Source organism: Staurois parvus, unplaced genomic scaffold (assembly GCF_062004578.1).
Source record: "Staurois parvus isolate SC_StPar_1 unplaced genomic scaffold, SC_StPar_1.0 ptg000458l, whole genome shotgun sequence".
Classification (NCBI taxonomy): Eukaryota; Metazoa; Chordata; class Amphibia; order Anura; family Ranidae; genus Staurois; species Staurois parvus.
In genome coordinates this window covers 2,992,356-3,010,475 of record NW_028318254.1, presented here as the reverse complement: position 1 = coordinate 3,010,475, position 18,120 = coordinate 2,992,356, and the positions used below count along the sequence as shown (strand labels likewise).

Sequence of the window (18,120 nt, the reverse complement as noted above, 5' to 3'; positions counted from 1 at the left end):
CTGTCGCCTTGTGACTTTTTACCAAGTTAGCAGCATGTGGCAGTCTGATCACTGGAGGGGTTGGGGAAGAGGTTGTGTATGAAAACTCCAGTAAGCTTTGTCCTATCTCTGACATGCCATACAGTTGGATGGAGATTGTCATGCGTATGTCCATCTCCTCTATGACTATTATTCCCGCTGGCTCCTCATATGAAGCTTAATATTGATATGTTTTTGCTTTGGATTCTCCTCTTAAAGTGTTTCAGATGTGTTATCAGTTCGTTCCTGTCTTTAAATTACACTTCAGCGTCGAATTTCTCCAGTTCCCTGTAACAAACCCATAAAGAGGCTGCCCTGTGCGGATTGTGTGTCATGTGTTACACACTCCTTCCTAATGTTGCATCTGTAGCCATGTCTGGCGTGTTATAATCTGCCGTGTAAAAATATATAGACACCATTACATTGGATTTGTGAAATAAAGGGAGCTGTGCTATATCCTGTTCATCCGTCTGTCAGGTCTGAGTAGAAACTACCATCACCTGGGTAATACTGGGAAAATATCTCACAATCTGCCTGTGATAGACCACCAATGGTGCCATTTACTGATCAGAACAATTCTCCCAAGGTGGTTGAGAAGCTCTGAAGATATACAAGCTATGTAGATATACACTGTATTGCCAAAAGTATTGGGACGCCTGCCTTTACACGCACATGAACTTTAATGGCATCCCAGTCTTAGTCCTTAGGGTTCAATATTGAGTTGGCCCGCCCTTTGCAGCTATAACAACTTCAACTCTTCTGGGAAGGCTGTCCACAAGGTTTAGGAGGGTGTCTATGGGAAGGTTTGACCATTCTTCCAGAAGCACATTTGTGAGGTCAGGCACTGATGTCAGACGAGAAGGCCTGGAATTCGCTCTAATTCATCCCAAAGGTGTTCTATCAGGTTGAGGTCAGGACTCTGTGCAGGCCAGTCAAGTTCCTCCACCCCAAACTCACTCATCCATGTCTTTATGGACCTTGCTTTGTGCACTGGTGTGCAGTCATGTTGGAACAGGAAGGGGCCATCCCCAAACTGTTCCCACAAAGTTGGGAGCATGAAATTGTCTACAATGTCTTGGTATGCTGACGCCTTAAGAGTTCCCTTCACTGCAACTAAGGGGCCAAGCCCAACCCATGATAAACAACCCCACACCATCAGGGGCGTACTTACCACAAGGCAAACAAGGCATTTGCCTAGGGCGGCATTTTTCATGGGGGCAGCACTGCCGCCCAGAAGAAGGGACACTTGTGGCATGGGGAGCAGGTGGGATCCAAGAGAGGCTGCGGGCTGCTTGACGGTGTATACAGAGCCTGACTCGTACTCAGGGATGTTCGTAGCTGCGAAGGTGAGTGTCTTTCTCTCTAGCGCTGGAGGGGGGGGGGGTTGCCGGTGTATGGGGGGAGGTGGTAGTGGAAGCCATTCTTGGGGGGGGCAGAGGTGTTGCAGGTCAATGTCAGGCTCTCTCTCTGCAGGGAAGGGGGGGGGGACTTTTGTGTTGCCTAGGGCAGCGCAACACCTTAATATGCCACAGCACACCATAATCCCCCCTCCACCAAACCTTACACTTGTTACAATGCAGTCAGGCAAGTACCGTTCTGGCAACCGCCAAACCCAGACGCATCCATCAGATTGCCAGACAGAGAAGCATGATTCGTCACTACAGAAAACACGTCTCCACTGCTCTAGAGTCCAGTGGCAGCGTGCTTTACACCACTGCATCCGGTGCTTTGCATTGCACTTGGTGATGTAAGGCTTGGATGCAGCTGCTCGGCAATGGAAACCCATTCCATGAAGCTCTCTATGCACTGTTGTTGTGCTAATCTGAAGGCCACACAAAGTTTGGAGCTCTTTAGCTATTGACTCTGCAGACAGTTGGTGACTTCTGCGCACTGTGCGCTTCAGCATGCGCTGACCCCACTCTGTCATTTTACATGACCTACCACTTTGTGGCTGAGTTGCTGTTGTTCCCAGTTGCTTCCACTTTGTTATAATCCCACTAACAGTTGACTGTGGAATATTTAGTAACAAGGAAATTTCATGGATGGACTTATTGCACAGGTGGCAACCTATCACGGGACCACGCTTGGAGTCACTGAGCTCCTGAGAGCGACCCATTCTTTCACAAATGTTTGTAGAAGCAGTCTGCATGTCTAGGTGCTTGATTTTATACACCTGTGGCCATAGAGGTGATTGGAACACCTGAATCACATGATGTGGAGGGGTGTCCCAGTACTTTTAGCAATATAGTGTATGTGTGTGTGATATATATATATATATATATATATCTTGAATGTCCCTCTACAGGTAATTTGTGACAAATCCCAATTATGGGCTATAACAGACTGCTGTCTACATTTTAAGGACCAACTGAACTTTAATTTCAAATCAACTCAGTATATTCAGGGAGCATCAAAAGAAAATGTGTGCAGCATGTTTATAATACAAGCACTGCCTGCATACAAATGCCTGTCCCCAGCCAGCATTCTGCAGAGAAGAACCGTTGCTCTCTGTGGAAGCAGCAGTCTCTCTGCACAGGTATGGTTTGCCCCTGCTGAGATATTTCCAATCAGCAGGGAGCTTTGCCAATTAAAGGGCTGGGGGGGGGGGGGTCAGACTCTGCAGAGAGCCCACTGCTTCCATACAGAAATAAAGGGTCCCTTTCTGCAGCATGCCTACAGGGAGGATGTTTTTCTGCTCAGCTTGTGCTTGTTTCATAAAGCACACATGTCCTTTGAATGTATGTAGCTGATGTAAAGTGAAAGGTCAGTTGTGCTTTTCTATGTATGTTCCCTCTTATCAAGTACAGAAAGCTTAATAGCTGACCATAAAAAATTTCCTGCATGCTGGATGATACCGGAGTTCATCAGCTTGCCATTGACTGGAGTTTGTTTCTTTCATAGCTTTAGTAGTACTTTTATACTATGGAATCGATGAGTGTAAGCACAGGTTGTGTTTCTGGACATCTGCAGACCCTCAGAGGCTCTGTCACACTGCCGATGTCGATTGGCATTTTCTAGTTTATTTAATTTTCATGAAAAGCCATGCAGGCAACGCTCAGCTACATCGATGCAGAGCTGATAACGGCTAGAGATTAGTTGATAAACCCCCGCGGATTCCCGTCTTCATCTCACCGGCGTGACATCACCAGATGGGGGCACCCCACAAGGAGGAGCGACAGCGGCCTATCAGAATAACAGAGGTGGCAGCTTGCTAATTTGTGCTTTATACCGGGGCCATAGGCAGCTTTTCTTATTAAACCGTCTGCTACCGTACAACATAACGGCAATGCCATAATCAGATTGAACGCCGCACTGGTTAACCCTTCCTCTGGCGGCGGCGCTGAAGATGTGAGACCAGAGGGTGTGTATCATCCAGAGATATGAATATTACTCTGTGATATGTCTCTCTCCTTCTCCCAAGGGGCAGCAGAATTAATCCAGCGGCATTGCGGGAGACGTTTCCTGTGCTGCATATTGCTCTAGGAATCACGGTGGTGTGAGAGGCGAAGATTAGCCATCCACCGCAGTTATAACGCAGTTGTGGAAAAGTGTGAATAACTCCCGCACGTTGTCGCAGCATCCGGCTGTATTTTCGCCTTATTAAGGTTCATTATTGTGACGTCCACATTATCCTGATTACCCAGAAAATTGGCTGCGATTTGCATGCGAAAGCGTGCTCTGAAAATGCAACTTTCCTCCCAGACTGCAGAAAATGAAAGATTCTCCCTCTTCGGAATTAGAGGATATTACACTTTACGACTCATTCGCCGTCCTGACACTAATGTAAACTCCTGATATACATTAATCGCCCTTTGTAGCCGGAGGCAGAAGAGGAAATCAGACGTTTCCATCCTCATTTCAGATTGGGGAGATGCGCGCTCCGCTGGGAACGCGCAGTGCGCCGCAGATTGTATAAACACATAAACATGCAGATAATTACAATATAAATGGAGTCTCCGCTCTCTGCAATGTACCTGTGATTTATCTACACGCAATGTTAATATGCTGACCCCTGCACGTCAATCTGAGCGGAAAGCGCTGACATCAATGCTAATGGATTAGAGGAGACGATCCTGCAGACGATAATAGATAGAGCATTGTAAGAGGGCAATACACGAGCTTCTTCTCGGTTAGTAACCCATTGCTGACCGGTAGCTGTCTGGACTTATGAGGCCGCAGTGCAGAAAGCTTATAAAGTGTGGCCATCCACCCACCCGTAGATGACAGGCAAAAATGGAGAACAATTATGGCAGAACAATTTATAGGCTGTTTTTTTTATTTTTTTCCAAGCCCAAAATGCGCAAAATCAAAACAAAAATGAACCAAAAAGTGTATGTGAACACACACAAAGTGCACTTAGGGTGTGCATTGGTCCCCTCCCAAAGCGGAAGGACCTTTTCCAGAGCTCACAGGACGCAAAGCTCCTGATGGGGGTAAGGCACACTCAGGTACACCAAAAGGCCTATGCTCAAGACCAGCCAAAACCAACCAACAAGAACTAGGTGGAGGCTCTCCTGAAGAGAGACCACCAAGGCAGGTGAGGACGGTACCTGATGGCCAACAGCCCACTATCCAAGTGAAAAAGGAACACATGTGAGTGCATGGTGACACACACATGGAGAGAAGAAATAAATATGCGAAATTTAAAAGGGTGCCTCTATGGGTGCGGAGGCTAAGCCTTGTGGCCTGGTAACAAAGATTGCGCCAGTCAAAGTAAGACTGCTTTGTTAGCTGATCATTGTCAGGAGACAGTGATCACTACCTGGGAAAATAATACAAACAAAAAAGCCACAACTTAAGGTAGGGTAACCTAAATGTATGCTCTGTCTCACCTATATCAAGGTGTGGGTGCAATACCTAGAATCAACTAACAAAATAATGGATGCTGTATAGGACAGACTGCACAAAGCAGATATTAGTGAAACACCCAAGCACTAGCTGGGAGTCAGTCCCTGATATTCATAAAGACTAGTGTGGACAAATTTTGCGAAAGTATCTCTCATGCATTTTAATAGTGGTGAAGAAGGTGCCAAATGCATCTACCTATCTAGAACTTGAATTTGGCTCATGCCACTTTTAGAATGTTTGTGAGACACTTTCGCAAAATCTGAGCTAGTTTTTCTCTCTGTGCGTCAAAAGAGAATTGGTCATAGCTCCACTTTTGAATTTGACGCATTCAATGTGACACAATGTACAAATAACACATTCAATGCAACACAATGTAAAAGCCGTGCATTTTAGAACTACTTGAATTTGGTGCATTTGCAAAGTGCAGCAAACACTTCATGAATTTGGCACAATACATTAAAGCGGAGTTCCAGCTGAAAAAAAAAAATAAGTCATCAGCTACAAAAACTGTCCTCTGTCCAGCAGTGTCCTCACCACCTCTGGTTTTATCGGCTGTCTTCTCTCCCTGGTGCTGGCCTCTTTAGTGTGGCCACCAGGCTGTGACAGTTAGTGGCTTCACACCAGGTGCCCACTGCGCATGTGCGAGAAGTGCTGCGCTATGTGAATGGCCCCGTAGTCTTCTGGGACCTGTCATGTGTCCCAGAAGACTACGGGGAGGGGGGGGTAGGACAACTTCCACTTTTGATTGCCTAGGCGATTGCAGTGGGAGTGGGTACCTGTCAAATTCAGGTACCCACTCCCCAAAGGTGCCAATCCTTAATGGGGAGTGGGGGACAAAGCATTAAAGTGGAACTTCCCCTTTTGGGTGGAGCTCCGCTTTAACAAGCGGGATTAACACCAGAAAAGTGGTGCAACAGCTGTATTGAATTTCCTCCAGTATGTTTGACTTCCGGGCTCTTTATGTTAACTATTGATGACATTAATGGTATGGTCATATCAAGTATGCCAAGCACATAAACGTGTATGCCTGTTTATACCTTCCCATGTATGCACATGTATACCCTTCCTCAATATACTCATGTGTACCCTTCCCCTATAAGCACACACTGTATGTATCCACTTTCTATATGTAGAGAAACCATCTACACACACATATACACCCCTTCCTCTATACACATGTGTACTATGTGCTGTTGTCATGTTTCACATGACTGTCATATTGACTGTCATATGCCTTTAAATGTTTTCTATATTTTGTCTCTGCTCCTCCCTTTCCTTTGGTTTAGTTAATGTTGTATAGATAGCTCCCCCCCCTTTCCCAGAGATGCATTGCAGCAAGCCTCATGGCATGGAGCAGGAAACATTATGATTTTTTGACCTATAGAATTTCATTGTTGTAAGATTCTCTCAGTTTATGGAATAAACTTTACAAGATCTACAAGATGTCATTCTCATTGAGTCACTGACTGTGGTATCCAACTGAGGTTGAAGTTATCGCTATCTCATCACAACTGTAAGTTACAGAGATCACACTGTCAGTGCTTAGATTGGAGAGACAGAACAGCTGTATACGTTTGTGTACTGTATATTGTGTGTGCTAGGTTCAGGCTGAAGTGGATGCGATTTACATCAGTTTTGATGTGTGATTCAGTAAACAGCTGCAGTGCGATTCACCTGCTGGAATACTAATTCATTTTGCGTGCGATTTTAATGCAGGTTTTCTTGCTCTCTCGTCAGTAACACAGGGAACACTGTTGAAAAGTGCATTGGAATCGCATTACATGTGAACAGATAGGCTTTCCCATGCGGTCTCAATTCAACTCTATGGAGCTTCAAACTGGATTGCACCACTCCAAAGATGCACTGTGTAGATGTGAACACTCTCCACTGGAACTTATTTTATTTCCCATGTTATGGGAATCACTGCAGTTCAAAATGCTTTAAAAAAACCATTCAGTGTGAACTGGGCCTTTAAGTGCGTGTGGAGTGTACCGTGTGTGTTTACTGTGCATGTGCTGTATACTGTATATGCTGTTTACCTTGTGTGTTGTATACTATGCATGTTGAATATTTGTGTATGCCATTTACTGTGTGTGTGCTGTATATGGTGTATGTGTGCTGTAACCATGCATAGGTTATCCTCAGCCATTGGACCATGGTGTCAGATCTTCTCCTTCCTACCTTAGAAATGTTACTGAGGCCTCTGGATGTACAACCCTACGGACAATGTTCATGCTATAGCAATCAGCCATGGTGGATTTTGTGTTGTGAGCAGGATTGATGGATCTTGTTTTATGTTGTCACCTTTTCATAAAACAAACTACATACAGAAAGTGAAGCTGGGTGACAGATTGGGTCAGTGACCTGCCACGGGATGTGTGACAACAATATTTCATGGTAGAAGGATTCTTGGCCTGCAGCATATTTCCCAGGATGGGCTGTGACTAAATCTGAAATAACACAAGTTTATGGAAAAGATGATGTTTTAAGAGTTGGGAAATAATCAGCTAAATTTCTCCACCAACAATCCCTGAGCTCCATCGTGACTTAGACATGGTGGTCTGCACTTATTTCTACACAACACTCACACGGCATCTTTGTCACCAAATACAGGAGATGATGTGGCTGTGAAAGCCTTTCTCCCATTCAGCCATGTACAGAGCATCCAGAAAGTATTCACAGTGCTTAACTTTTGCCACATTTTGTTATGTTACAGCCTTATTCCAAAATGGATTAAATTCATTTTTTTCCTCAACATTCTACAAACAATATCCCATAATGACAACGTGAAAGAAGTTCATTTTGAAATCTTTGCAATTTATTAAAAATAAGAACCGAAAAAAACCCCATGTACATAAATATTCCCAGCGTTTGCTCAATACTTTGTTGAAGCCCCTTTAGCACCAATTACAGCCTCAAGTCGTTTGGAGTATGAAGCTACAAGCTTGGCACACCTATTTTTGGGCAATTTCCCCCATTCTTCTTTGCAGTACCTCTCAAGCTCCATCAGGTTGGATGGGGAGTGTCAGTGCACAGCTATTTTCAGATCTCTCCAGAGATGTTCAATCGGGTTCAAGTCTGGGCTCTGGCTGGGCCACTCCATGACGTTCAGAGTTGGCTCGTAGCCACTCCTTTGTGTGCTTAGGGTTGTTGTCCTGTTGAAAGCAAGACATTATTTAACTCTGGTCAAAGTTGCAGTTTCTTTTTATCTACAGACGCCCCTTAGCTGCATAGGTGTTTTTGGGGGGGTTTTGTTTTGGGAAAGATGAACTAACTCTTTAACTCTGAAGACATGATAAAGCACAGAGGAGGTCTGTTTGTTACTGTTACCTGCAGCCTTAATGTTTACACCAAGGGCTGCTATGTACTGCTTTTAAGAAGGGCCCATTGCATTGACGACAGGCAGTAGTCATGTGTCCATCGCTGGATCCACTGTGGTTAGAATACATCCCGTGTGAAGTGGTGGTACACTCAGTTATAGTGTATCTGAAACCTTCTCTAAAATGCCTGTCAGGTTTTTATTGCTAGGAAGATTCACCATCTCTACTTCCATTATCACTGGAACAGAAATAGTGTCCTGGGGATTTCCAAAATGTTAGCTGTCACCAGAACTGGAGGTAGGGAAAAATGGAGGCACCTGTTTTCATGACTACTGTCTAGGGCTGATGAAACGGGCAATTTTTTTTTTTTTTTTTTTTTTTTAGAGATAACCCACCTGTTTTGTCACAGTGACTTGTTGCTTTGAGAACAATAATGATTTTCTATGAGATCGCTAACAGTGGAATTGTTAAAGTGATTTGTCACTTTAAAAATTCACTCTCACGCTCACTGATCGGGATTCATTAGAATTGCAGTTTGCTGGCAAAAATCGCAAGCGATAATCGCCTTTAATACTTTTCTATGACGTGTTTCAGCATTTGCTATGCTGGCTACAGATCGCTGAAGGAGAGCAATTTGTAGCAGAGCACAACCCAACATTGTAGCAAATCACCAGAGTCTCTAGCGATTCAATCATTATTCAAGACTCTGTAAATTGCTGTTATTGGCGATTTGTAGCAGTGATTATTCTGTATGAAAAAATAGATTTTTGTGTCATCAGCCTAAGAGGGGATTTCCCTCACTTCCTATTGTGTATTCAGGATAGGAAATAAAGGGAAATCTCCCCACTGAGACCTTCTAGGGAGTCTAAATATTCCCAACTCTTAAAAAACAAAGAAAATGTAACTATTTACATTTGACAACCAGAGATAACAATGTAAAATATCTACGTGCAAAGACTATTTCAATTATCACCCTCCAGGAGGGATAAACATGGCCGATCCCTGACCAGTCATCAGAGGCAAAGCTGGAATCTCATCAGCTGTGGTCACCCTAATTCTCTGCCTGCTTCGTATTCTAACATGATCCTACATGGATGATCAACTGATTGATCACATGAACTCTAATGTAAAGAAGCAGAAAATGCTGGGGGACGAAAGTTCAGTGTAGAAAATACCTTTTTTTCCACGAGGGCCATTACCAATAGGGGAAATGCACTTCTGCACTGTGAATTCTAGACAGCCTCCATTGGGAAGTAGACAAGGAATCGTCTTTTCAATCTACCGGTCTGTTCATGTTTCTTTGGCACTCAGTTCGTTGGGATCTGCTACCCCTTGGCTGTGACTTGGGAACATATGGCCCAGCTCTGACCGCTAACCAAACTAGACTCCGCCGCAGCATCCAAGGCTGTACGTCTGTCTCTGTGGATTTGGGTCCACATTGTTTTTTTTACCCCATTCTATGTCACTGCAATGCCGGGTACCTTATTATCCTAAAGTGGACCAGTCACTCATGCAGCGTGCAGGCAGACATTTTGTTCACTCAGCCGATATTTCCCCAGCTGGAGCCTCCCTGATGGATGGTGTGATGAATTGAAGGGAGGAAAATGAATTCTCCACGCAGCAATCCTCCGCTAGATGTGTATTTGTTTCTGTGCAGATTCATCATTTGTAATCACAGTACAATCTCGTCTGTGTACGGCTCTACGTATGACGGAGACATCCGCGGCGATAACGTTCAGGAAGACATTAATGAATAGTACTTATCTGGTCAGAGGCGTGCTAAATTGTCAGCATGTAAAATTAATTTCATAGATCAGCTGCAGACTCTCGCACTTCCAGACAGAACGGGGGAGACGTGCCCACCGTATATTGAATTATGCAACAGTTACCGCCTTCATTAGGAGTGGTGGTGGAGGCTTTCCAATTAATAAGCGATGCCTCAGTGATTCCGCTAATGGCATCCTGGAACTGACCCCCACGCACCAGCTGAACGCACGCAGCTTCAGAAATCGCACACAGTTCAGGGATAATTAAAGAGGAGCCTTTCCGTTGCGTGCCGCAAAACTGCCCGGCCTGGAACTCCGGGACCCGTTAATGATGATGACCATGATTATTAATTATTATTAATCAGGTGTGAAGAAATGATCGCAGTGCTCAGGAGCCTGGGAGTCTGGTATGGCGGCCAGCAGTCGGGAAGTATACGCGTCAATAGTCAACAGAAAAGGCTCATAAAATGGAACAAAAAGACATTTTTTTTTATGGACCATTTACGCCACAAAGCATTGCGCTGCAAAACACGCATTTTTTGTATTCTGTATGAGGCAGCCTGTTCTATAATGATCTGTCAGTGTATCTCTGCGCACAACTAAATTGGTCCTGGGATATTTTCAAGGCGCAGTGCACGGCAGTATGTGTACACTGTGATGGTGGAGGTGTGTTTGGGGCACACTGCAGATATGTGGGGGTGCAACAGACAAATAGTAACACACCTCACATACAGTGTAACGCCCTGTGTCACAATAACATGCATTACGACCCATTCACACTGTCTGCACATTAAACTGGAGCAGATCAGTTTGTGGGCAGCTGTTTGATTTGCCTGCAATGAGCCACAGTGTGGGTTCAATGGGATGAGCGTTTTACCACATAACCGTTCTTTTTTTCTTTTGGCAACTTTATTTGAAGTCTACAAAGTGACAATGTGGGGTTTATTTACTAAAGCTGGAGAGTCCAAAATCAGACTCCCTTCTGCATAGAAACCAATCAGCTTCCAGGTTTCATTGCCAAAGCTTCATTGAACAAGCTGAGGTTAGAAGCTGATTGGTTTCTATGCAGAAGGGAGTCTGATTTTGGACTCTCCAGCTTTAGTAAATAAACCCCTGTATGTCACTGCACAGCAGCACGGTTACCCTGCAGTGACATGTGGTGCCATCCATGCTGAATTTTATCACAGCTCACTGCTCTGCACCTCTATACTGCATTGCAATGTGAACAGGGCACATAGAAAAGAATAGCGGTGATTGCCGTTATTCTAGTGAGGAAAAACTGTTACTGCATTAGTGTGAATGACCACCTAAACATGCAGTGTGATGGCAGTGAGTCCATAAAATGGTTCTTTAGTTAGATGTGCAAAACTTAATTCAGCAGCTACAAAAACTGTGTCTACAGACTTTTAATACACAGATACTCGCCTGTCCAAGAATTCAGTGACATCCTCATCCAAGCCGGTTTCTTAACTGGTCTTTGGTTCCCAATGCCGGTATGTTAACTGTAGGCAACCAGTTGTGACTCCTTGCTTCTCAGCTGGCTGCTTGCTGTATATGCACAAATCGTGCTACTCTTTGTAAATGGTCTAGCAGCCCTTCTGGGACCTGTGACGGGGGAGAACTTCCGCTCGGATCGCTTAAGTGATCCAAGCAGAAGTGGAAGCAGGTACCCCCCCCAAAAAAAAATCAATTCAAATGTGGCAGAAGTGAGGGGGGGGGGGGAGAGCGGAATATCCCCTTTTGGGTAGAGTTCAGCTTTAAGGACAAACTAATTAAACAAATTTCCATACACGTTTTCTGAGTGCCCACACACTCTTTGATCTCCATATGATTGCTCTTGAATGTGTTAGGTTTCACAACCAGATTGTAACATGTTTTTCCAACTATGGATGCCATTTGTAAACTTTAGGCTCACTACCAACTGTTTACATGCCAGCTGCCCTGGATTTGCCAAGACATTCCTGAATCTTAGCCCACCACCTCACCAACGTGTCTGGGGATCACAGTATTAACTTTGAATTGATGCATATTTGCATTCATTGCAAGGATCAGGGCTGTGAGTGGGCAGTCCCTACAGATTGAAAGGAGTGGTTTGAACTGGGCCAACCTGTAAAGTGGGTGTGATGGGCAGTCCTTGCTGAGGGGGTTTCAGGGCAGAATCAAACCATAAAATGGGTGTGATTTTTGTGTGCCTATGTGGAAAGTGGGCAGATGAAATGCAGAACGTGGGCAGGGCATGAAATGGTCACCTGCATTTGTCCAGCCCTGAAGATTTTTATCATTGTTGCTGTTATTAGAATTACCCTAGCTGAGCTAAAACGGACACAGCGATATCCAGCAGACACCGTCATTGTGGTACAGTCAGCCTGATCATTTTACTGACCGATTTCACTCTTACACTTCCTCTGGGTTGGACTGTTTCCTGTCACATGACTCTGTGCTGTGTGTGCTCCCTCTGTCCTTGTGTGGGCTCAGAAATGGGCGGAGTTGGAACCAGGGAACCCATTGGCTGTATTCCATAGCTGCAGTCGTCATTCAGAGGATGAGAATGATGGGACTCTCATGTCCGCCGGGTTAGTTTAAATGCAGAATGTCAAGATTTGGCACTTGTCTTTTTTTATCTTATTTCTTATGATATCCAGTGTTGTCTTCTGTATTTACCCCGCATTGAACATTCATTAACCATCTCCTCTCCCTTCTGCTGGTGTGTTGGGGAGATGATGGCCTGAATCCCATTTCAGGCTGCAGTTGGGAATAAAATCTCCAATCCTCATCTAGCCTGTCAGTTTTAGCCGCGGCGGGGTAGATGTCGGATTAAAATGCCGCAATTAATTGCCGCTTCTACAGATGACCCTTCCTGGGCACGGCGTGGATCACCTGATATATTAGATGGAAGTTCTCAGAGTGAGCTTGTATGGGAATGAGTTTAATGAGGCCCCCGGAGCCTCTGCCAGGGTGAAAGGTTCACGGCTTAATACCCATTTGAAAGGGAAGGATGCTCATTTCTGGTTTCTGCGAATCTTGCGTGGTGGTCTGTCAGAAATTCTATGCTCGGAGGCTATGGAGGAAGAATATAAAGGGAGCCCACACATCTCCAAATCCACATCAGAGGTGTCAGCTCTTATGTATCGTGTGTTTTACTAGCATCTCTGTACAAACATTTCTTGGGATCATGCCGCTGCTCACAGCTTGTCTACAGAAATTGCCAGTTGGATGTCTGATTTCAGAAACGTACATTTCAGTTGCGACATGTGCAGTTAGGTTGAATGGAGCCTCTTCCAGATAAATTGATCCTGTGTCTGTGAATCTGCCACCCGACCCTCTTGGGGGGAACATTTAGAAAAGCTGCCCAAGTTCCTCCCAGATATAGGCAACACTGGCTGCGCTTGAATCCATCCATCCCCCTCCCCATCCCTGTTCAACTGAACATTAATAGGAAAATCTGTGCAGAGTTCAACTTCCTTTTTGAAGTTGCATAATCAACTACAATTGAAAAAAATAAAATAAATTATATACACACACACAGACACACACACATACACACTACATTGCCAAAAGTATTGGTCGGCCTGCCTTTACACGCACATGAACTTTAATGGCTTCCCAGTCTTAGTCCGTAGGGTTCAATATTGAGTTGGCCCCGCCCTTTGCAGCTATAACAGCTTCAACTCTACTGGGAAGGCTGTCAACAAGGTTTAGGAGTGTGTCTATGGGAATGTTTGACCATTCTTCCAGAAGTGCATTTGTGAGGTCAGGCACTGATGTCAGACGAGAAGGCCTGGCTCGCAGTCTCTACTCTAATTCATCCCAAAGGTGTTCTAACGGGTTGAGGTCAGGACTCTGTGCAGGCCAGTCAAGTTCCTCCACCCCAAACTCGCTCATTCATGTCTTTATGGACCTTGCTTTGTGCACTGGTGCGCTGTCATGTTGGAACAGGAAGGGGCCATCTCCAAACTGTTCCCACAAAGTTGGGAGCATGAAATTGTCCAAAATGTCTTGGTATGCTGACGCCTTAAGAATTCCCTTCACTGGAACTATGAGGCCAAGCCCAACCCCTGAAAAACAACCCCACACCATAACCCCATCCTCCACCAAACTATACACTTGGCACAATGCAGTCAGGCAAGTACCGTTCTCCTGGCAACAGCCAAACCCAGATACGTCCATCAGATTGCCAGACATGCACATTTCCACTATGCTCAGGTGTGAATGGAATGTACTTTTAGTAGTGTAGTTTTTAGGCAGCAAGTAGTGTAGTTTTTTTGGCAGCAAGGATGACCAGGGAGGAGAGGTGAGGGTTAAAAAAAACACAGATCCATCAAAGTCACTTAGGAGAGTTTCTTATCAGTAAAGTTGCTTTGAATTTGTTTTGAAGTCGCACCTGGATGCCAGAAGTCATACAGCAAAGTCGCACTGGAAGTTGCTCCAACTTTCCTGTTTTGGGCTAGTGTGAACCAGGGCTAATAGTGAGCTCAATGGTTCTGTCCAGTCATGCTGCCAGGTATTAGTTGGCTCTGTGATAGAAAGGGGTTTCTCATCTGCCCCAGGATAACATGAAAAACCTTCCATCTGAACACTCCTCCGACTGTGACCCCAATTACTAGCTGGGGGAGGAGCCTCTTGTCCTGGAAAAAGTCTACCATTGGATAAACTCAGCAATGAAAATAAATATGACTGTAGAATTGTTTCAGGATTGTATTCATTGCTGCGCTCTCATTCCAAATAACTGCCTTTCCGGAGAATGTTTATTACTGGAGAGAGTCTGTAATTCATGTGATATAAACACAAATGTTCACAGGCTGCACAGCGTCTCATATTACCCAATGTTCCGAAATATTCTTCCAAATCGGTTTTATAAATCTTTATAGCTGCTAACAATCAACAAATTTTGTGTAGAAGGCGTGTATGAATTTTGAATTCCTCCACAATACTATAACCTGGATTTAGTTCAACGGGGAATGAGTGACTAATGCTCATTCATAGGCCAATGAGCAGTCTAGAGGCAGGGTGGTGACACAGGAAGTTGTCACCCTGTAGCTTAATAGGGTATAAATCCCAAGACTGGCTGCACAGGATCAGATGCCATGGCAAGTAGAGCCATTGATTTACATGTGTTTCATATGAAAATTGATGAAGAAAAGATTAGCCCGGCATTAGAAAAGACCTACTGTACTGTGACAAACAAAACTGTGTTCCAACTTCCCACTGTAATAGAAAAAACATTTCCATCAATGTGTCACTGTTACAAAATGAAACAAAAGGGTTGATTTACTAAAACCGGAGCACTCAGAACCTGGTGCAGCTGTGTGCACAGTAACCAATCATTTTCTAACTTCAGCTTGTTCAATTTAGCTTTGATAATACCTGGAAGCTGATTGGTTTCTATGTAGAGCTGCACCAGATTCTGTGTGAGCCAGTTTTAGTAACTCCCCCCAAAGTGTCCATTAATCTTTGCAGTGTCCAGATTAAATTTCCACATAAGCAGAGATTCATTCCAACACGTTAGTCCACTATGTGCAGTAGAATCCAATGTGTACCTTTTCATCAGATCACAAGACTGTACTCACCAGATCTTTATGCCCAACCTGCCGACCTGTGTGTCTGTCTGCAAACAGTCTCCAGTGCTGCCAATTCTGCTCCAGACTGTGGCTCTGCAAATGCGTTTTCGCTTCTATGGCAACTTTTTCAAGCCATGTTTTAGTCACTTCCCAAGAATGACCGGCAGGATCCAAGAACATTGTGCATGCTTTATTTTCTCAATTAGCTGTAATTAAAACTGAATTGCTGTCCCTTCAGTTTTGCAGTTATAAAGGCTCTTCTCCTGTACTGAAATTACTTACTCTGATGTCACTGCCCACTGTGAGCGTCTAGAAGCTGCAGCCAAGCAGATAGAGCCTGCCTAATTTCTTGGCTGGAGCACCTCTAGCATAATCTAGCACTTTCCTCCTCAGCCTGACTGTCCCTGGTTCAGTCCTTGATTGGATTTCAGTTCTTTCAGTGATGGAGGCTCAGCATCAGATGTAGGCATTACCTAGGGTGGTCTACATGCAAATACAGCCTGCCTAGGAACGCTTATGTAGCAATTGTACGTGCAGAGATGGACGCGGTCATCCATCTTGCTTAAGACCCTCCATCTTGTATCTCCCTCCAATCCCCCTCCTCAGGAATGTGGTCTGTGTGTGAATTAAAAAGGCATCAGGCCCGAGCTGGAGAGCTTCATGGTTATAAATCCCAAATTAGCTGGTGCCTGGGTGTCTGTTAGCTTCTCAATCTGAGATATCGTAAAACCATAAACCAGTCCTTCACTGGGCTTCAAAGACATTCCAGCTAGCCGTAAAACAGACCTCACATTTAAAACCCACTTTTCCATATAAATTTATTTCTTAAGGTAGGAAATAATTACATAAACATAAAGCATATATTCGGATAGCTCAGCTCAGTTTAATGCGAGTTGTCTGATATCTTACACCCTTAGTGGAAGTCTACAGGAGAGCAGAAAACCATATAGTTCTAGCTGGAATAGTCAAATATGGCATGTTTGATGTCTAGACATTCAGCAGATGATTCTGCATATTAATCTACCCATGGATAGAATGTTACATGTACCCAGGGAAGGTTATTGCCCTGGTATAACTTGTAAGGGATTTTGGTTCTAACCTGAGTCCCCCGCCTCAAACACCCCTCCCCAAATGAGGTTCTCTGCTGTAAGGAGACACCCTGCTGAGTTCCTAGAAAAAGGCTGTCAGGTTTGGAGTTATAGTTGAGTTGAGTTGAAGAGATCTCCCTTTTAACACCAGGAACCAACTTTGGGAGAAAAAGCACCCTTTTGCTCTGACCCTTGAAGCTGCTTAAACCAAGGCTGACGGCAAGTATTCTACCTCTCTAGCTTTCTTTCTGTTACCTCCCAGTTGTGTTTATTGCTCTCTGTATTTATATATATATATATATAGGCTACATCTTTTTCTGTAAATATTTTTATTGCACCCTTTTGACCTTTTTAGTAATAAATCCTATTATCTGAAAAGTGTTGAACTGTTTCTAAAGCTCTTTAATGCAAACTAAGAATCCCTGTCTCTGAAGAGCGCTACTGTGTGTTGTAAACCTCTATATACCTCTGTCTGCGATGACAGTGGTATACAGACGATTATTCAAACATCATAGTGTTATTGCTATTATTGGCGAGTTTCCTCCTTTTCTCTACAAAAAGGCAGTGGTGGCAGTGTGAAGGGTTAATTGCGTAATTAACCTGAGCCATTAACAAGCGCTCTCAGGCTGCAGGTATATCGATTGTGGTCCATTAGCTGGAAAATCTTTGTGCAGGGTGCAGCTGAGTGTGACATTGTTACGCACGTGACAGCACGGTTTTAGATTGGCTAGTCCTTTGGTCACGAGTTGGTGAGAAGGGCTAGGGTCTGACGCCGCGATCGTCACAGCTTACCCTTCCAGATTGTCATCCACCCATCAAGGCATTTTGATATTTGCACAGCTCCTCCCAAGAGCCAGCCCACTGCTTGCAATAGGACTGAAGGCTTTTGAGAGGAGTACTGAGGCAGGGTGCTGTGATGCTTTCAGGAAGATATGTACAGCACCCAGCTGGCCTTATTCACAAACTTAGCACAGAGTCCCAGTGATGGCATCTGAATTTAAAATACAATATGAAGTGAAAGTGGAGATGTTTTATTATGTTGATGAGGAGGGGAGGAGCCAGGGATGGCAGAATATAATATTAAAGTGGATATAGACAGCGGTGTCCACGATTTACATAAAAAGGCCAAATTTAAGCAGATTTAACTTCAGCATTAAAGCATATTGTGTGTCCACACAGCCCACTACTGCCCTGTTCCTCCTCTCTCCTTAGGGATTCCGGGGATGGTTCATTACAGGTCTGATAAGTCAGCGTTGTGGCTGACCAAAAAGAACCACTCTTATCCATCCGGCATCCCTAGGAAAGAGGAAGAACAGCATGGTTTTCAAACCCCAGGACTGTTGCACCAGGCTGTGTGAACAGTGAAAGTGTATCACCCATGGAGGTTAGTGCAGCAGAGACCAAGGGAGGAGAGTGCGGCTGGGTGTAGGCTGATCACTTTTTTTTCTTTCTGAACCCTTTAATTAAACTTTAGTTTTGGATCCCTGTGCACTATTGCAGTTTTTATTTTCCATCTCTGGAA

The 18,120-nt window shown here is 44.4% G+C and overlaps 1 protein-coding gene and 1 long non-coding RNA gene across 2 annotated transcripts in view; one reads left to right on the top strand and one right to left on the bottom strand.

The window, feature by feature from the left end:
* Positions 1–18,120, top strand: part of NTM (neurotrimin) — an 839,110-nt gene that overhangs the window by 110,652 nt on the left and 710,338 nt on the right. The gene's annotated exons all lie outside the window — the stretch shown is intronic.
* On the bottom strand, positions 7,663–10,045 carry LOC149452865 (uncharacterized). The gene is made up of 2 exons (XR_016314821.1): positions 9,362–10,045; positions 7,663–8,021 (listed from the first exon to the last, which is right to left on the bottom strand). It is a non-coding gene; the product is annotated as an uncharacterized LOC149452865 (long non-coding RNA).